This window comes from Narcine bancroftii, chromosome 3, assembly GCF_036971445.1.
Source record: "Narcine bancroftii isolate sNarBan1 chromosome 3, sNarBan1.hap1, whole genome shotgun sequence".
NCBI lineage: Eukaryota > Metazoa > Chordata > Chondrichthyes > Torpediniformes > Narcinidae > Narcine > Narcine bancroftii.
In genome coordinates this window covers 265,236,781-265,250,855 of record NC_091471.1, presented here as the reverse complement: position 1 = coordinate 265,250,855, position 14,075 = coordinate 265,236,781, and the positions used below count along the sequence as shown (strand labels likewise).

The 14,075-nt window shown below is 42.3% G+C and overlaps 1 protein-coding gene across 2 annotated transcripts in view; it reads right to left on the bottom strand.

Moving 5' to 3' along the window:
- wdr18 (WD repeat domain 18) overlaps positions 1-14,075 on the bottom strand; it is a 209,788-nt gene that overhangs the window by 43,893 nt on the left and 151,820 nt on the right. The window lies entirely within an intron of this gene.

The following is a 14,075-nucleotide window of genomic DNA, read 5'->3' as shown; positions in this document are numbered from 1 at the left end:
GAGGGTCACCCTACCACCAAGGAGACCCAGTGCAGGAGGAACAGAGGACCACCACCTGCACATTCTCCTCCAAAAAAAAAAATCTTGTTACTGGGCCTAATTTCTGAAACTTCCTACCCAATATTTGCATGGAGGTATCTTCACCAGAAGAACTGCTCTTGGTCAAGGTGGTGTCTCATCATGGTCTTTTCACTGAGTAATTAGTGATGGGCAAGAAATACTGGCCTTACCAGCAACTCCTACATTCCCAAAGAAGAAAATGTTTGCTCCTATTAAGTGTAAATCTAGACGAAGCAATCCTTCCAGCAAAAGAGCATTTCAATCAAGATACTGTTTCAACAACTATTTCTTGAAACAGTCTGAAAGCTGGGAAACCAGAGAAAAATTGGCCACATGCACATGCTTTGGTGCAGTGCAGGCGTCCTGTGGCTGGTTTTATTTCATCTTGAGATAAGCCAAGTACGGCTTGTCAGTTGGTATCAGTCCAGATCCTAGCAAACGCTGGCGTGCACTATGTCTTGCCTGTTATCCTATGTATATCCTTTGGTTTATTTTAAAAAATGTTGTGATTAGCCAATTATCTTCTTTGAGGATGTTGCTCACAATAAGTTTTGTTTTATGTATATTAATAAATATACTATTCTAAATAGAACCATCATTCAGATGGAAACAGAACACGTACAGAATTTAATATAAAAAGACACCATTGGAATAACTAAATTGTACAGAATTTTCAGTTCTGATCAAAGGCCATATGAGTTGAAAATATCAATTCTCCACAGTTCCTGCTTGATTTGCTTGCTTTCAGCATTTTCTCGAGTTCAGTTCCAGCATCTGTAGATATTTTTGCAGCATTATTCTGATGTTAAATTTGAGTATGCTTACATCCCTTGAATCCACAACATTTAATTGCTCCAATTAAGCAAAACGTTCAAAATCAATGAGCATTTATAGACAATAGGCCATTTGGCCCTTTGAGCCAGCTCTGCCATTCACTGTGATCGTGGCTGATCATCCACAATCAGTACCCCATTCCTCCCATCTCCCCTTATCCCTTGAATCTGCTATATTTCTCTCTCTTTCTTGAAAGCATCCAGACAATTGGTCTCCACTGTCTTCTGAGGCCGAGCATTCCACAGATCCACAACTCTCTGGGTGAAAATGTTTTTTCTTAACTCTGGTCTCAATGGCCTACCCCTTATTCTTAAACTGTGGTCTCTGGTTCTAGACTCCCCCCAACATCGGGACCATGCTTCCTGCCTCTAGCGTGTCCAATCCCTTAATAATCTTATATGTTTCATTCAGATCCCCTCTCATCCTTCTAAATTCCAGTGTCTACAAGCCCAGTCGCTCCAATCTTTCAACATATGACAGTCCTGCCATCTCGGGAATTAACCTCGTGAACCTATGCTGCCCTCTCTCAATAGCAAGAATGTCCTTCCTCAAACTTGGAGACCAAAACTGCACACTATACTCCAGGTATGGTCTCTCCAGGGCCCTGTACAACTGCAGAAGGATCTTTTTGCTCCTATATTCAACTCCCCTTGTTATGAAGGCCAACATGCTTTCTTCACTGCCTGCTGATCCTGCATGCTTACTTTCAGTGACTGTTGAACAAGGACTCCTCGATCCCATTGTACTTCCCCTTTTCCTAACTTGACACCTTTCAGATAGTAATCTGCCTTCCTTTTCTTGCTACCAGAGTGGTTAACCTCACTTTTATCCACATTAAACTGCATCTGCCATGCATCCTCCCACTCACCCAACCTGTCCAAGTCACCCTGCATTCTAACATCCTTCTCCTATTTCACACTGCCACCCAGCTTTGTCAATGTCATTGTAAATCTATCTTCAAGTGAGGAGAAACTAAATTTCATGCACACCTTATGGCTGAAATTTGAATATTTCTCCAGAATAAAGTGAGAAAAATAGTATTTAAACTCTTGACAAGGATGAGAAGCAATAGCCAAGAGGCACTCAATGCACAATTCCTGCAATATTACACAATGTATTAAAAACTAAATGAAGTTTTTAGATGAAGGAGGTTAAAAGGTAAAGTAATAAAATTATGATCTGCAGGGGGAAGGTGTATTCTATCCTTATTTTTAATATTTTCAGTGTAAATACTATGGAAACTGCTTAGGTAAAGTGGTCACAGCATATTTATGTCCTAGTGCCAATGTTCATGGCAACTGATCTCCGAATAAAATAATTAATATTCAATCCATAAAATCCAGTTCATCATCCCTGTGCATGATTCTTATCTGGTAAACAATAAAATTAAACAGTATTTTTCTTTTTTTTTGTTTAAAATCATAAACATGTCTGAATGACAAAGTGCTAGGATAATCAGATAATTATGTTTAACCTTCAGGCTGAGCTGAGGAAACTGGCCTCAGCAGTGGTAATGCAGAAATTGAGACAGAAGAGACTGAAGGTTCAGGAACCCAAAGTAAGAAAAAACAAACTGCAGGAGGAACTCAGCGTATCAAGCAGCATCTGTGGAGGCAAAGGGAAGCTTGACAATCCTGGTTTAGACCATGTACAAGTCCTGATGCTGGATCTCAGCCCAAAATAATGTCTATTTGTAGAAATCCTGCAGTTGGCATTGAATCTTAAATTTTATTTTTATTTCTTTATAATCCCACTGCAATCAGCTGCATCCACTTCAAGCTACTCTTTCAAATCATTTAATTTGAAATTTAAAATAAAAAAGGTTAAAAAATCGAATTTTTTAAAATCTGCAGAAGTTGAGGTCTGTTTTTCCAGATTCCTGACGTAGGCTCAGGGCAGAAACGATGATTGCCTTTTCCTATGGATGCTGAGTGACCTGCTGGGGTTTCCCAGCACTTCTGTGTATTGCAAGGTAAAGAGTTGCCAAATCTCATTATTATGGTGGCACTAAAGAATGTACTTCAACTTGTTGCACAGTCTTTCCACGAAATTATAAAAATGTACACATAAGGCTACATTTGTGAAGGAAAATATTCACATGTACTGTGCAATATCATTTATTACAACCTCTGCATATGTATGCTCCACTTTTTGAAATCGACGCTAACTATTATGTAAGAAGATTGTAAGAATTTGTATAGAATTATACAAATTCATTTGTAAGTAACAATACGTAACATTAATTTTAAAACATTTACCGTATATGCTGGCATAAAGGACGACTAATGCATAGGACACCTGGAATTTCCACCTAAAATGTAGGTTTTGAGCAATACCCTTTGTATAAGATGACTCCAAAATCTGGCTCTTACAGCTGACCAGTGAATGGAGTTAAAAGCAAATCACAATATTTTAATAACCAATGACCATGTAAAGGTTTTAATTTTATTTGCATGTTTTAAAATAAACTTCTATCGGCTCCTGTAACAGGTCATTTAAAGCCTGTTCAGAACCAACGGCAATTGGATTGGTGGATGGACCCCATGGGGAGTTCTTAGACTTGGCTGATAACTAACAGGACATGCGCAAGATTGCGTCAAACCAGAGGGAAGATGGCAGCTGAGTCGAGACTTGGCCGTCAAAGTAAGAATTTTAGACCTGGTGTATAGGATTACCCAATTTTAAGGTGAAATTTTTAATTTTCAAGGATCATCCCTTATGTTGCCATATACAGTATGTGAAATTATTCAGTCATTTTAACAGCAGCATTATTCCTTTCTAAAGGGTTTCCATGTGTTAATGTAGCAGACAAGTCACTTCAATCAAAATGTACTGTAAATTTCTGGTTAAAAAGAGAAGGTCAAAATCTACAGGAGAGAGTGGAACCAAGGTTAAAAACAGAAGAGGTTAATCAGTACTGATCTGCTGTCAGCAAGTTTTCTGTTTTGAAAGCTATTGTGTCGATAGAAGGGAGAACAAACTGTATAATTTTCAGATCCTTGGAAAGACTAAGTTATAATGATAGACAATAATTTAGCTCATCAAATTCATCCTTCACTCGAAATGCTTGCAAGTCACAATGCACAATGGGAAAATCATGACTTCTCCCTTCCAATCTCTCTAAAAGTGAAATGGGTCTCATTCAAGTGAGTATTATGTGCTTTTTAATGGATCAACATGCTTTGACATAATTGGCTTTAAGTATCAGGCATAAATGAAAGAAGATTTTCAGTTGGATTCTGACTTTTTAAAAAAAAGACTATGTTTCTCGCAGAGGGTAAAAGCATGCAAGTGATTCATACCTATAATTAGTTTTAATTTGTTCCCAACCTTTACAATAGACAATAAGAGCAGGAATAGGCCATGCAGCCCTTTGAGCCAGCACAGCCATTCACTGTGATCGTGGCTGATCATCCACAATCAGTACCCCATTCCTGCCTTCTCCCCATATCCCTTGACTCTGCTCTCTTGAACAGCTCTGACTCTTTCAGAGAATTGGCCTCCATTGCCTTCTGAGGCAGAGCATTCCACAGATCCACAACTCTCTGGGTGAAAAATTTTTTCCTCAACTCCGTTTTAAATGGCCTACCCCTTATACTTAAACTATGGCCTCTAGTTCTAGACGTCCCTCTGCCTCTAGCGTGTCCATTCCCTTAATAATCTTATACGTTTCATTCAGATCCCCTCTCATCCTTCTAAACTCTAGTGTCTACAAGCCCAGTTGCTCCAATCTTTCAACATATGAGAGTCCCGCCATCCCGGGAATTAACCTCGTGAACCTACGCTACACTCCCTCAATACAAGAATGTCCTCCCTCAAACTTGGAGATCAAAACTGCACACAATACTCCAGGTATGGTCTCACCAAGGCCCTGTACAACTGCAGAAGGATCTTTTTGCTCCTAAACCCTACACCCCTTGTTAGAAAGGTCAACATGCTATTAGCTTTCTTCACTGCCTGCTGAACCTGCTTTTTTACTTTCAGTGACTGATGGACAAGGACACCTAGATCTCATTGTACTTCCCCTTTTCCTACCTTGACACCATTCAGATAGTAATCTGCCATTCTATTCTTGCCACCAAAGTGGATAACCTCACATTTATCCACATTAAACTGTATCTGCCCACTCACCCAATCGATCCAAGACACCTTACATTTCACACTGCCTCCCAGATTTGTGTCATCTGCAAATTTGCTAATGTTACTTTTAATCCCTTCATCTAAATTATTAATGTATATTGTAAATAGCTGCAGTCTCAGTACCGAGCCTTGTGGTACCTCACTGGTCACTGCCTGCCATTCTGAAAAGGACCTGTTAATCCCTACTCTTTGTTTCCTGTCTGACAGGGACCCATTAATTCCTACTTTTTTTTCCCTTTCATTTCCAAAATTGCAACCAATAAAGTTAAACTCGGAATTAGGATAAGTGATCAGCTGTTTGACTACAAATGTCTGGAATTCTCTACTCCAAAGTATTTGAATGTCAGTGTTTCCATATGTAAAAGGCTAAGTGGAATTAGTTTGCAAAGTTTTTTTAATTGCATATATATATATATATATATATATGTGTGGACAAATTACCCCTTCCAGGCCAAAAACTTCTATGATTCTTTATGGAATTAAGTGGGAAAACAGGGAGCAGATGTGTCAGTAACAGTTATTGGACTAAATGGTGCAACATGCTTGAAGGCCTGAATGGGCGATACCTGGTTTGAGTCTGTAAGGTAAAACATCATGAGATGGGAATGTGTAAGGAGTTACCCTGTACAGGGCTGTAACAAGATGTGAATGCATCCTTGTACTTACAAGATAAGAGAGACATTGATGGATTGAGAGGCAGGAAGCTAGCAGGGAAAGGATAGCAACAGTTTTAGTCATTGGACAAGTAATGATATGATGATGTTCTAAGCACGTATCCAAGGGTATAAAAAATCACCATTTTGCTGATAACGGCAGAATGCATTCTCCGACTAACATGGTTAGTTGCAAGTGTTACAATCCGGTAATAAAGAACAAAGAACCCTGATTTCGACTCAGTCTGGTGTTTGTCTCACTCATTCATGAACAAAGCAGACCTAACAAGTCGTGTACTTAAGCTTCAGAGAGATGTGTCACATGCTGCAGAAATACACAATGTCATCCCTGCAGTAATTTACAGGTGTTATACAATGATATTTAACAAAATATTATAGCTTTCTTCACTGCCTGCTGAACCTGCTTTTTTACTTTCAGTGACTGATGGACAAGGACACCTAGATCTCGTTGTACTTCCCCTTTTCCTACCTTGACACCATTCAGATAGTAATCTGCCATTCTATTCTTGCCACCAAAGTGGATAACCTCACATTTATCCACATTAAACTGTATCTGCCACACTGACCACCGGCTGGTTCGCTGCAAGCTCAACCTTCACTTCAAGCCAAAGCCCAGGAACAGTAAAGCCCCCAGAAAGAGGTTCAATGTTGGAAACCTGCAGTCAGACGAAGCGAGAGGAAACTTCTAGGCAAACCTCAAAGCAAAGCTCGATGATGCAGTCCGCCTCACGGACCCGTCCCCTGAAACCCTCTGGTATCAGTTGAAGACTACCATACTGCAACCAACTGAAGAGGTACTGGGCTTCTCCTCCAGGAAAAACAAGGACTGGTTCGACGAAAACAGCCAGGAAATCCAGGAGCTGCTGGCAAAGAAGCGAGCTGCCCACCAGGCTCACCTTACAAAGCCGTCCTGTCCAGAGAAGAAACAAGCCTTCCGTCGCGCATGCAGCCATCTTCAGCGCAAACTCCGGGAGATCCAAAATGAGTGGTGGACTAGCCTCGCCAAGCGAACCCAGCTCAGCGCGGACATTGACGACTTCAGGGGTTTCTACGAGGCTCTAAAGGCGGTGTACGGCCCCTCACCCCAAGTCCAAAGCCCGCTGCGCAGCTCAGACGGCAAAGTCCTCCTCAGCGACAAGATCTCCATCCTCAACCGATGGTCAGAACACTTCAAATCTCTTTTCAGTGCCAACCGCTCAGTCCAAGATTCCGCCCTGCTCCAGCTCCCTCAACAGCCCCTAAGGCTAGAGCTGGATGAGGTCCTCACCCAGGATGAGACATATAGGGCAATCGAACAACTGAAAAGTGGCAAAGCAGCAGGTATGGATGGAATCCCCCCAGAGGTCTGGAAGGCTGGCGGCAAAACTCTGCATGTCAAACTGCATAAGTTTTTCAAGCTTTGTTGGGACCAAGGAAAACTGCCTCAGGACCTTCGTGATGCCACCATCATCACCCTGTACAAAAACAAAGTCGAGAAATCAGACTGCTCAAACTACAGGGGAATCACGCTGCTCTCCATTGCAGGCAAAATCTTCGCTAGGATTCTCCTAAATAGAATAATACCTAGTGTCGCCGAGAATATTCTCCCAGAATCACAGTGCGGCTTTCGCGCAAACAGAGGAACTACTGACATGGTCTTTGCCCTCAAACAGCTCCAAGAAAAGTGCAGAGAACAAAACAAAGGACTCTACATCACCTTTGTTGACCTCACCAAAGCCTTCGACACCGTGAGCAGGAAAGGGCTTTGGCAAATACTAGAGCGCATCGGATGCCCCCCAAAGTTCCTCAACATGATTATCCAACTGCACAAAAACCAACAAAGTCGGGTCAGATACACCCTTCTCCATTAACAATGGCGTGAAGCAAGGCTGTGTTCTAGCACCAACCCTCTTTTCAATCTTCTTCAGCATGATGCTAAACCAAGCCATGAAAGACCTCAACAATGAAGACGCTGTTTACATCCGGTACCGCACAGATGGCAGTCTCTTCAATCTGAGGCGCTTGCAAGCTCACACCAAGACACAAGAGAAACTTGTCCGTGAACTACTCTTTGCAGACGATGCCACTTTAGTTGCCCATTCAGAGCCAGCTCTTCAGCGCTTGACGTCCTGTTTTGCGGAAACTGCCAAAATATTTAGCCTGGAAGTCAGCCTGAAGAAAACTGAGGTCCTCCATCAGCCAGTTCCCCACCATGACTACCAGCCCCCCCACATCTCCATCGGGCACACAAAACTGAAAATGGTCAACCAGTTTACCTATCTCGGCTGCACCATTTCATCTGATGCAAGGATCGGCAACGAGATAGACAACAGACTCGCCAAGGCAAATAGCGCCTTTGGAAGACTACACAAAAGAGTCTGGAAAAACAACCAAATGAAAAACCTCACAAAGATAAGCGTATACAGAGCCGTTGTCATACCCACACTCCTGTTCGGCTCCGAATCATGGGTCCTCTACCGGCATCACCTACGGCTCCTAGAACGCTTCCACCAGCGTTGTCTCCGCTCCATCCTCAACATTCATTGGAGCGCTTTCATCCCTAACGTCGAAGTACTCGAGATGGCAGAGGTCGACAGCATCGAGTCCACGCTGCTGAAGATCCAGCTGCGCTGGGTGGGTCACGTCTCCAGAATGGAGGACCATCGCCTTCCCAAGATCGTGTTATATGGCGAGCTCTCCACTGGCCACCGTGACAGAGGTGCACTAAAGAAAAGGTACAAGGACTGCCTAAAGAAATCTCGGTGCCTGCCACATTGACCACCGCCAGTGGGCTGATATCGCCTCAAACCGTGCATCTTGGCGCCTCACAGTTTGGCGGGCAGCAACCTCCTTTGAAGAAGACCGCAGAGCCCACCTCACTGACAAAAGGCAAAGGAGGAAAAACCCAACACCCAACCCCAACCAACCAATTTTCCCCTGCAACCGCTGCAACCGTGTCTGCCTGTCCCGCATCGGACTTGTCAGCCACAAACGAGCCTGCAGCTGACGTGGACATTTACCCCCTCCATAAATCTTCGTCCGCGAAGCCAAGCCAAAGAAAATAGAAGTACACTATCTCAAGAGTTTGCTGCACACCTCATAAGCTAAGCAAACAGAAACTCATTCAAGAAATTGGAACTACACACTGCTGAAGTCATGTGACAAAGGAGGGTGTAATGATCAACACCATACATTTCAGAACATTATGGAGGGAAAGCAGAGGACCTACGAAAATTAGGTAAGCTTCGCTGAAGGAATGGACAGAGTTTTAGTTGATATCAAAAGACTGGATGGAGTGGGCTCAAACCTGGCCAATCAAAGGGTAGTGTGTAGGAAGGATGAATTAGCGCACGAGGTATCCCAGTGATCATAGCACCCTTAAGATCAACTTGGAGGTAGAATAGCTGATACAATGAAAATTAGTTCAACAGCATATTAATAACTTGTCAGCCAGCTTTAGATAGAAAGGCTTTTTGATGATAATTTATTTATTTGCTCTTCAGGTACTAACACAGAAGGTTAAACTAGTTGTGTGCCAAGCCATTGGGATAATGATTGATGTTTAACAGTTTTATCTAAATGGATCAGCCATATTTGGCTCAGATTCAGATTAGAGTTTAAATGAAGTGCTCACAAAAAGTGATTAATCATACACACATGGGAGCTCATATTCATTATTATTTCAGCTGGCAGTAGGCACTAATTAACTGCATAAATAATTAACAATGCAATTATGATTTTAATTTTCTCCCAATTAACACTTTTGGAATGCCAATAAAAACGTTGAACTTCACATTTCAGTAGAGCTCAGATATGATTTTTAAATGATCACTTTCATTGAATTAGGTGGTGAGGGAGCAGAATGTGAAGCAACTTACACAGACTTTTTCCTCCCCTCTCTCTTTCCATTTCTTCTTTACCTACCCCTATTGACTTTTCTCTCCAACTCTCCCTCTCAAACTGTGTGGCACTGTCTCCCAGCCACAAGTGGTTGGAAGAATCCCTTGTCCCTGCGTATTAAGAACGGGCAAGAGTGGGGACCTCGGGAGGGAGGTGTCAGTGATCGGTGGCAGCGGTTGGGAGGGAGATTATGCACAGGCGAAGACTGGGTCTGTATCAGGCTCCAACATCGAGAACCACGAGTGGAAAGAGGAAAAGCCCCTGCTGTAATGAGCCCACAGAGAAGCAGGAGGCTGCTGACTCGCTAGTGAGTGTTCCACTGACCCAGGAAGCCTCCCTGGTGATCAACGGAAGTGTCGGGATTCGGCAGCGGCCATCTTATCTTGGTGAGAATTAAACATTATTTTAATGCTTAAAAAGCCTTCCCTTGTTGTTGTTTAAACATTGTAACAAGTCATTTGCTGTTGCTACTGGGCTACTACGAAAAATTCAGTAATCCGAAATGGGTCCAGTCCTGACCATTTCAGATAATTGGAGTTGTAAATTTTGTAAATTCAAAATTAGTTCAACATCCAAAGTGCTTTATAGGAGCATTTACAAACAAAATGTAATATCCTCAAGCAAAGATGACCAAAATCTTGGTAAAATAGGTGTTTTTCAAGAGCTGTTAAAAATATAATAGAGTAATAGAGAAAAAGGGAAATTATGAAAGAACTGTCAGACTGCCAACAATGTCATTTCCAATGATTAAATGCTGAAGTTACACAAGAAGCCAGAATTACAGAAACGCAGCAACCTGATGAGATTACCAGACTGGAGAAGGTTGCAGGGATAGAGAAGATCAAGGTTATGGAGCACACAATATACAATGAAAATGTTAAATAAAAACAACAGTTTGTTAAAACTCAGCAGGTTAAGCAGGCAGCTGTGGGAAAGTGGGGAAAAAAAAACATCTTCCATTTGTGACCCATTGACAGAATTGGGAAAAGAGAGTGATCCAAGTTAGTTTTCAAGGGGAAGAAGGAAGGGGAGAGATCTGCAGAAGGAAGGGGAGAGATCTGCAGAAGGAAGGGGAGAGATCTGCAGAAGGAAGGGGAGAGATCTGCAGAAGGAAGGGGAGAGATCTGCAGAAGGAAGGGGAGAGATCTGCAGAAGGAAGGGGTGAGATCTGCAGAAGGAAGGGGAGAGATCTGCAGAAGGAAGGGGAGAGATCTGCAGAAGGAAGGGGAGAGATCTGCAGAAGGAAGGGGAGAGATCTGCAGAAGGAAGGGGAGAGATCTGCAGAAGGAAGGGGAGAGATCTGCAGAAGGAAGGGGAGAGATCTGCAGAAGGAAGGGGAGAGATCTGCAGAAGGAAGGGGAGAGATCTGCAGAAGGAAGGGGAGAGATCTGCAGAAGGAAGGGGAGAGATCTGCAGAAGGAAGGGGAGAGATCTGCAGAAGGAAGGGGAGAGATCTGCAGAAGGAAGGGGAGAGATCTGCAGAAGGAAGGGGAGAGATCTGCAGAAGGAAGGGGAGAGATCTGCAGAAGGAAGGGGAGAGATCTGCAGAAGGAAGGGGAGAGATCTGCAGAAGGAAAGGTATGTCTATGATTGGGTAAGTTCAAAGAGCAAATGGGAGCACTTTCCAGCACATTAAGCTATTTGGTCTGCATAATATATGGTTCATGGTAAGTTGTGGCACCTGCTCAATTGTAGGATATGAAAAACCGAGCCAATATGATTTTATTTTTAAAAAAAAAAAGGAAAATTATAGAAGAACTCTGCAGACCAGGCAGTATCTGTGGAAAGAGAAGCTGTTAATGCTTCAGCTGAAAGACCCATCATCAGACCTGAGAAAAAGAAAGCCTCTCCCTGCTACTGGTAGAAAGTACCCACCTCCTTTAAGAAGGTCACTATCATCCAGAGCCAAAGAAAAACATTATTTCAGACTTAAATGGCTACAGTCCAGTAGGTCTGGTAGGTAGGTTGGCACAACGTCATGGATCAAAGGGCCTGTAATGTGCTGTTATGTTCTATGTTTGGTGGTAGCCAGGAAGAACTTTGACGCACGTGCACCTTATACTTAAGTGTACGACAATGAAGTCATGATTATTATCAGTTCAGGTCCTTGAAATTCCCCAGAATAAAGGCATTCAAGCACCACAAGCGTTGAATGAACAACCATAATACTCAAATTCACTCATGAGGAGAGACCACAGAAATCAGAGCTCTTAAAATCACATAATGGGTCAAAGCTTTAAACTATCAAAATTCAAATCTGGGACTATGTCAGTTCTACATGCAAAATCAGTGCAAGAAACAAGTTCTCACTACAAGCAAAATATAATAATATTTAAGGATCCATTCACAATTGATTCATCTTTCTACTCCATAAATAACTGGCAAAAGTAATTTACTTATATCTGAAGGATTCTACCTTAGAAGATAAATTAGTCTCATTTTAACAAGGCAGAAAACAACACCCAAAGATGGATGAAGATAAGAAAACGGTACGTGGTTTGATATAAAGTTGTATATAAAGGTAATGAGGCAAAATATTAAATAGATGATTTAAATAAAGACACTAAAAGGATGGAAGTGGAAAATAAAGAGAAAAAAATTAATTAAATGGAGAGATACAGTGGAAAATAACACAGACAAAGAATTTTGCTAAGACGTCAATACCTGAAATAGGATCTGGGAAGAAAATGAGGCATTGCTACCAAAATGCTTGCAAATACTCAATGAATCATGGAAGTATTTACATCAAGAATGAAGTTATTTAGATTATGACTATTTCCTAACAGTCAGTCTGTTTACCTTGTAGTTTATTGCTTAATGTACTTTCAAATATAGTTTCCAGCTCCCTGTTGCAAGAGAGGGAATAGATTCTATGGGTGTCAAAAGCAATGACTGAACACAGTCTGACAGTAAATGACTTTATTTGCAGAAGACCCCTCTGGGAAGATCGCACACACACAATGAACTAGAGTACAGTGCTGTTCCATATAATCAAGGGAAAGAAACAATGAGATACCTGTCATCTCTTGACTCAGTAAAGGCTTGGCTCTATGCTGCTCGGGACACTAAGACACTCCCTGCCCTTACCAGTGCATACTTTACCAAACGGTACTCAGCCTGGAATGAAACAGGGTGGTCCTTCAGAGATGGCAAAGCGGAAGCGGCAAGCACACTTAGCGCCCTTTATAGTACTGGAGGGTTGGGGAGTCCAGCCCAGGTAATCTACAAGGTTTCAATGGATCAGTACCCACAAGGTCTAATTGATTACAAAGGCCAATGGCCAAGGCCAAGCACAAAGGTAGTTAAAGGGGCTAATGGTCACGTATGCATGATGGTGGACCAGAACCAAACTTTGAATGGCAGGTGGTGTGTATAGGACATAGTTTAAGAAGTGGAGAGCCAGGTGGAAGGAGAAACTATTAGAAAAAGGTCTGGGGAAAGAAAAGTTAGAGGGAGAGAGAGAGAGAGAGAAAAAAGGTACCGAAGTAGGTAAAGAAGAGATAGAAACAGTGGAAACAGATGGGGAAGGGGTTAAAATTAGAAAAATCAATGTTCATGCTATCACGCTAAAGGCTGTCCAGTTCCTCAGGTTTAAGTTTAGCCTCTGACAACAGATGAGGCCAAGGACAGACATCTCAATGTAGGAATGGTTCAGGGAGTTAAAATGTTGGCTACAAGAAGCTCGTGTAGATCACAAGCAGAACATATTATAATCTCATTCACCTCTACCCCTACAACTTAATATCCTAAAAATATGTAGTATATTAGTTCTTGCAAAGAATGATCAATTGGCTGAGATATTAGTTGATAACCCTTTGGTGCTGAACCTCAACAATAGTAAGCCAGGTAAGGGAGAAATGTAGCAATACAAACACAAAAGCTCAAAAGAAACTCAGCAGATCATGCGTCATCTATAGGAAGTACAAGGCAATCAACATTTTGGATCTGAGCCCTTTGTTGGAAATGAAAAAAAAAAGGGAAGATCCTGACAAAAAAGGCGGGGGAAGGAGAGAAGGGAAGAAGGGGAAGGAGCACAGACTAACAAGAGGTAATGGGTGAGAGGGTAGAAGAAGCTGATGGAGAAGGCAAAGGGATACGAGGAAGGGATGGGGAGCTGGAAAAGAGGCAGAGGAATGGGGAAAGATCAAGACTGGGGGTTGGGGGGGTTAATGGAAATTGGAGGTCAATATTGATTCTGTCTGGTTGGAGACTGAAACGTAAGCGCAAGACTAAACGTAAGGTGTTCCCTCAATTTGTGGGTGAACTCAATTTGACAGTACAATGACAGATATGTCAGTGCAACAATTAAAACAGTTGGCAACTGGAAGCTCCTTGCAGTGGAAAGATCTCCCACTCTCCTCAATGTAGAGGAGGCCACATCGGGAGCACTGGATGCAGTAAATGACCCCATGCAGATTCACAATTGCTTCACTTAGGCCTCGAATACTGGTGAGGGAAGATATACAAGTGTAGCACTACAGAGGTAGG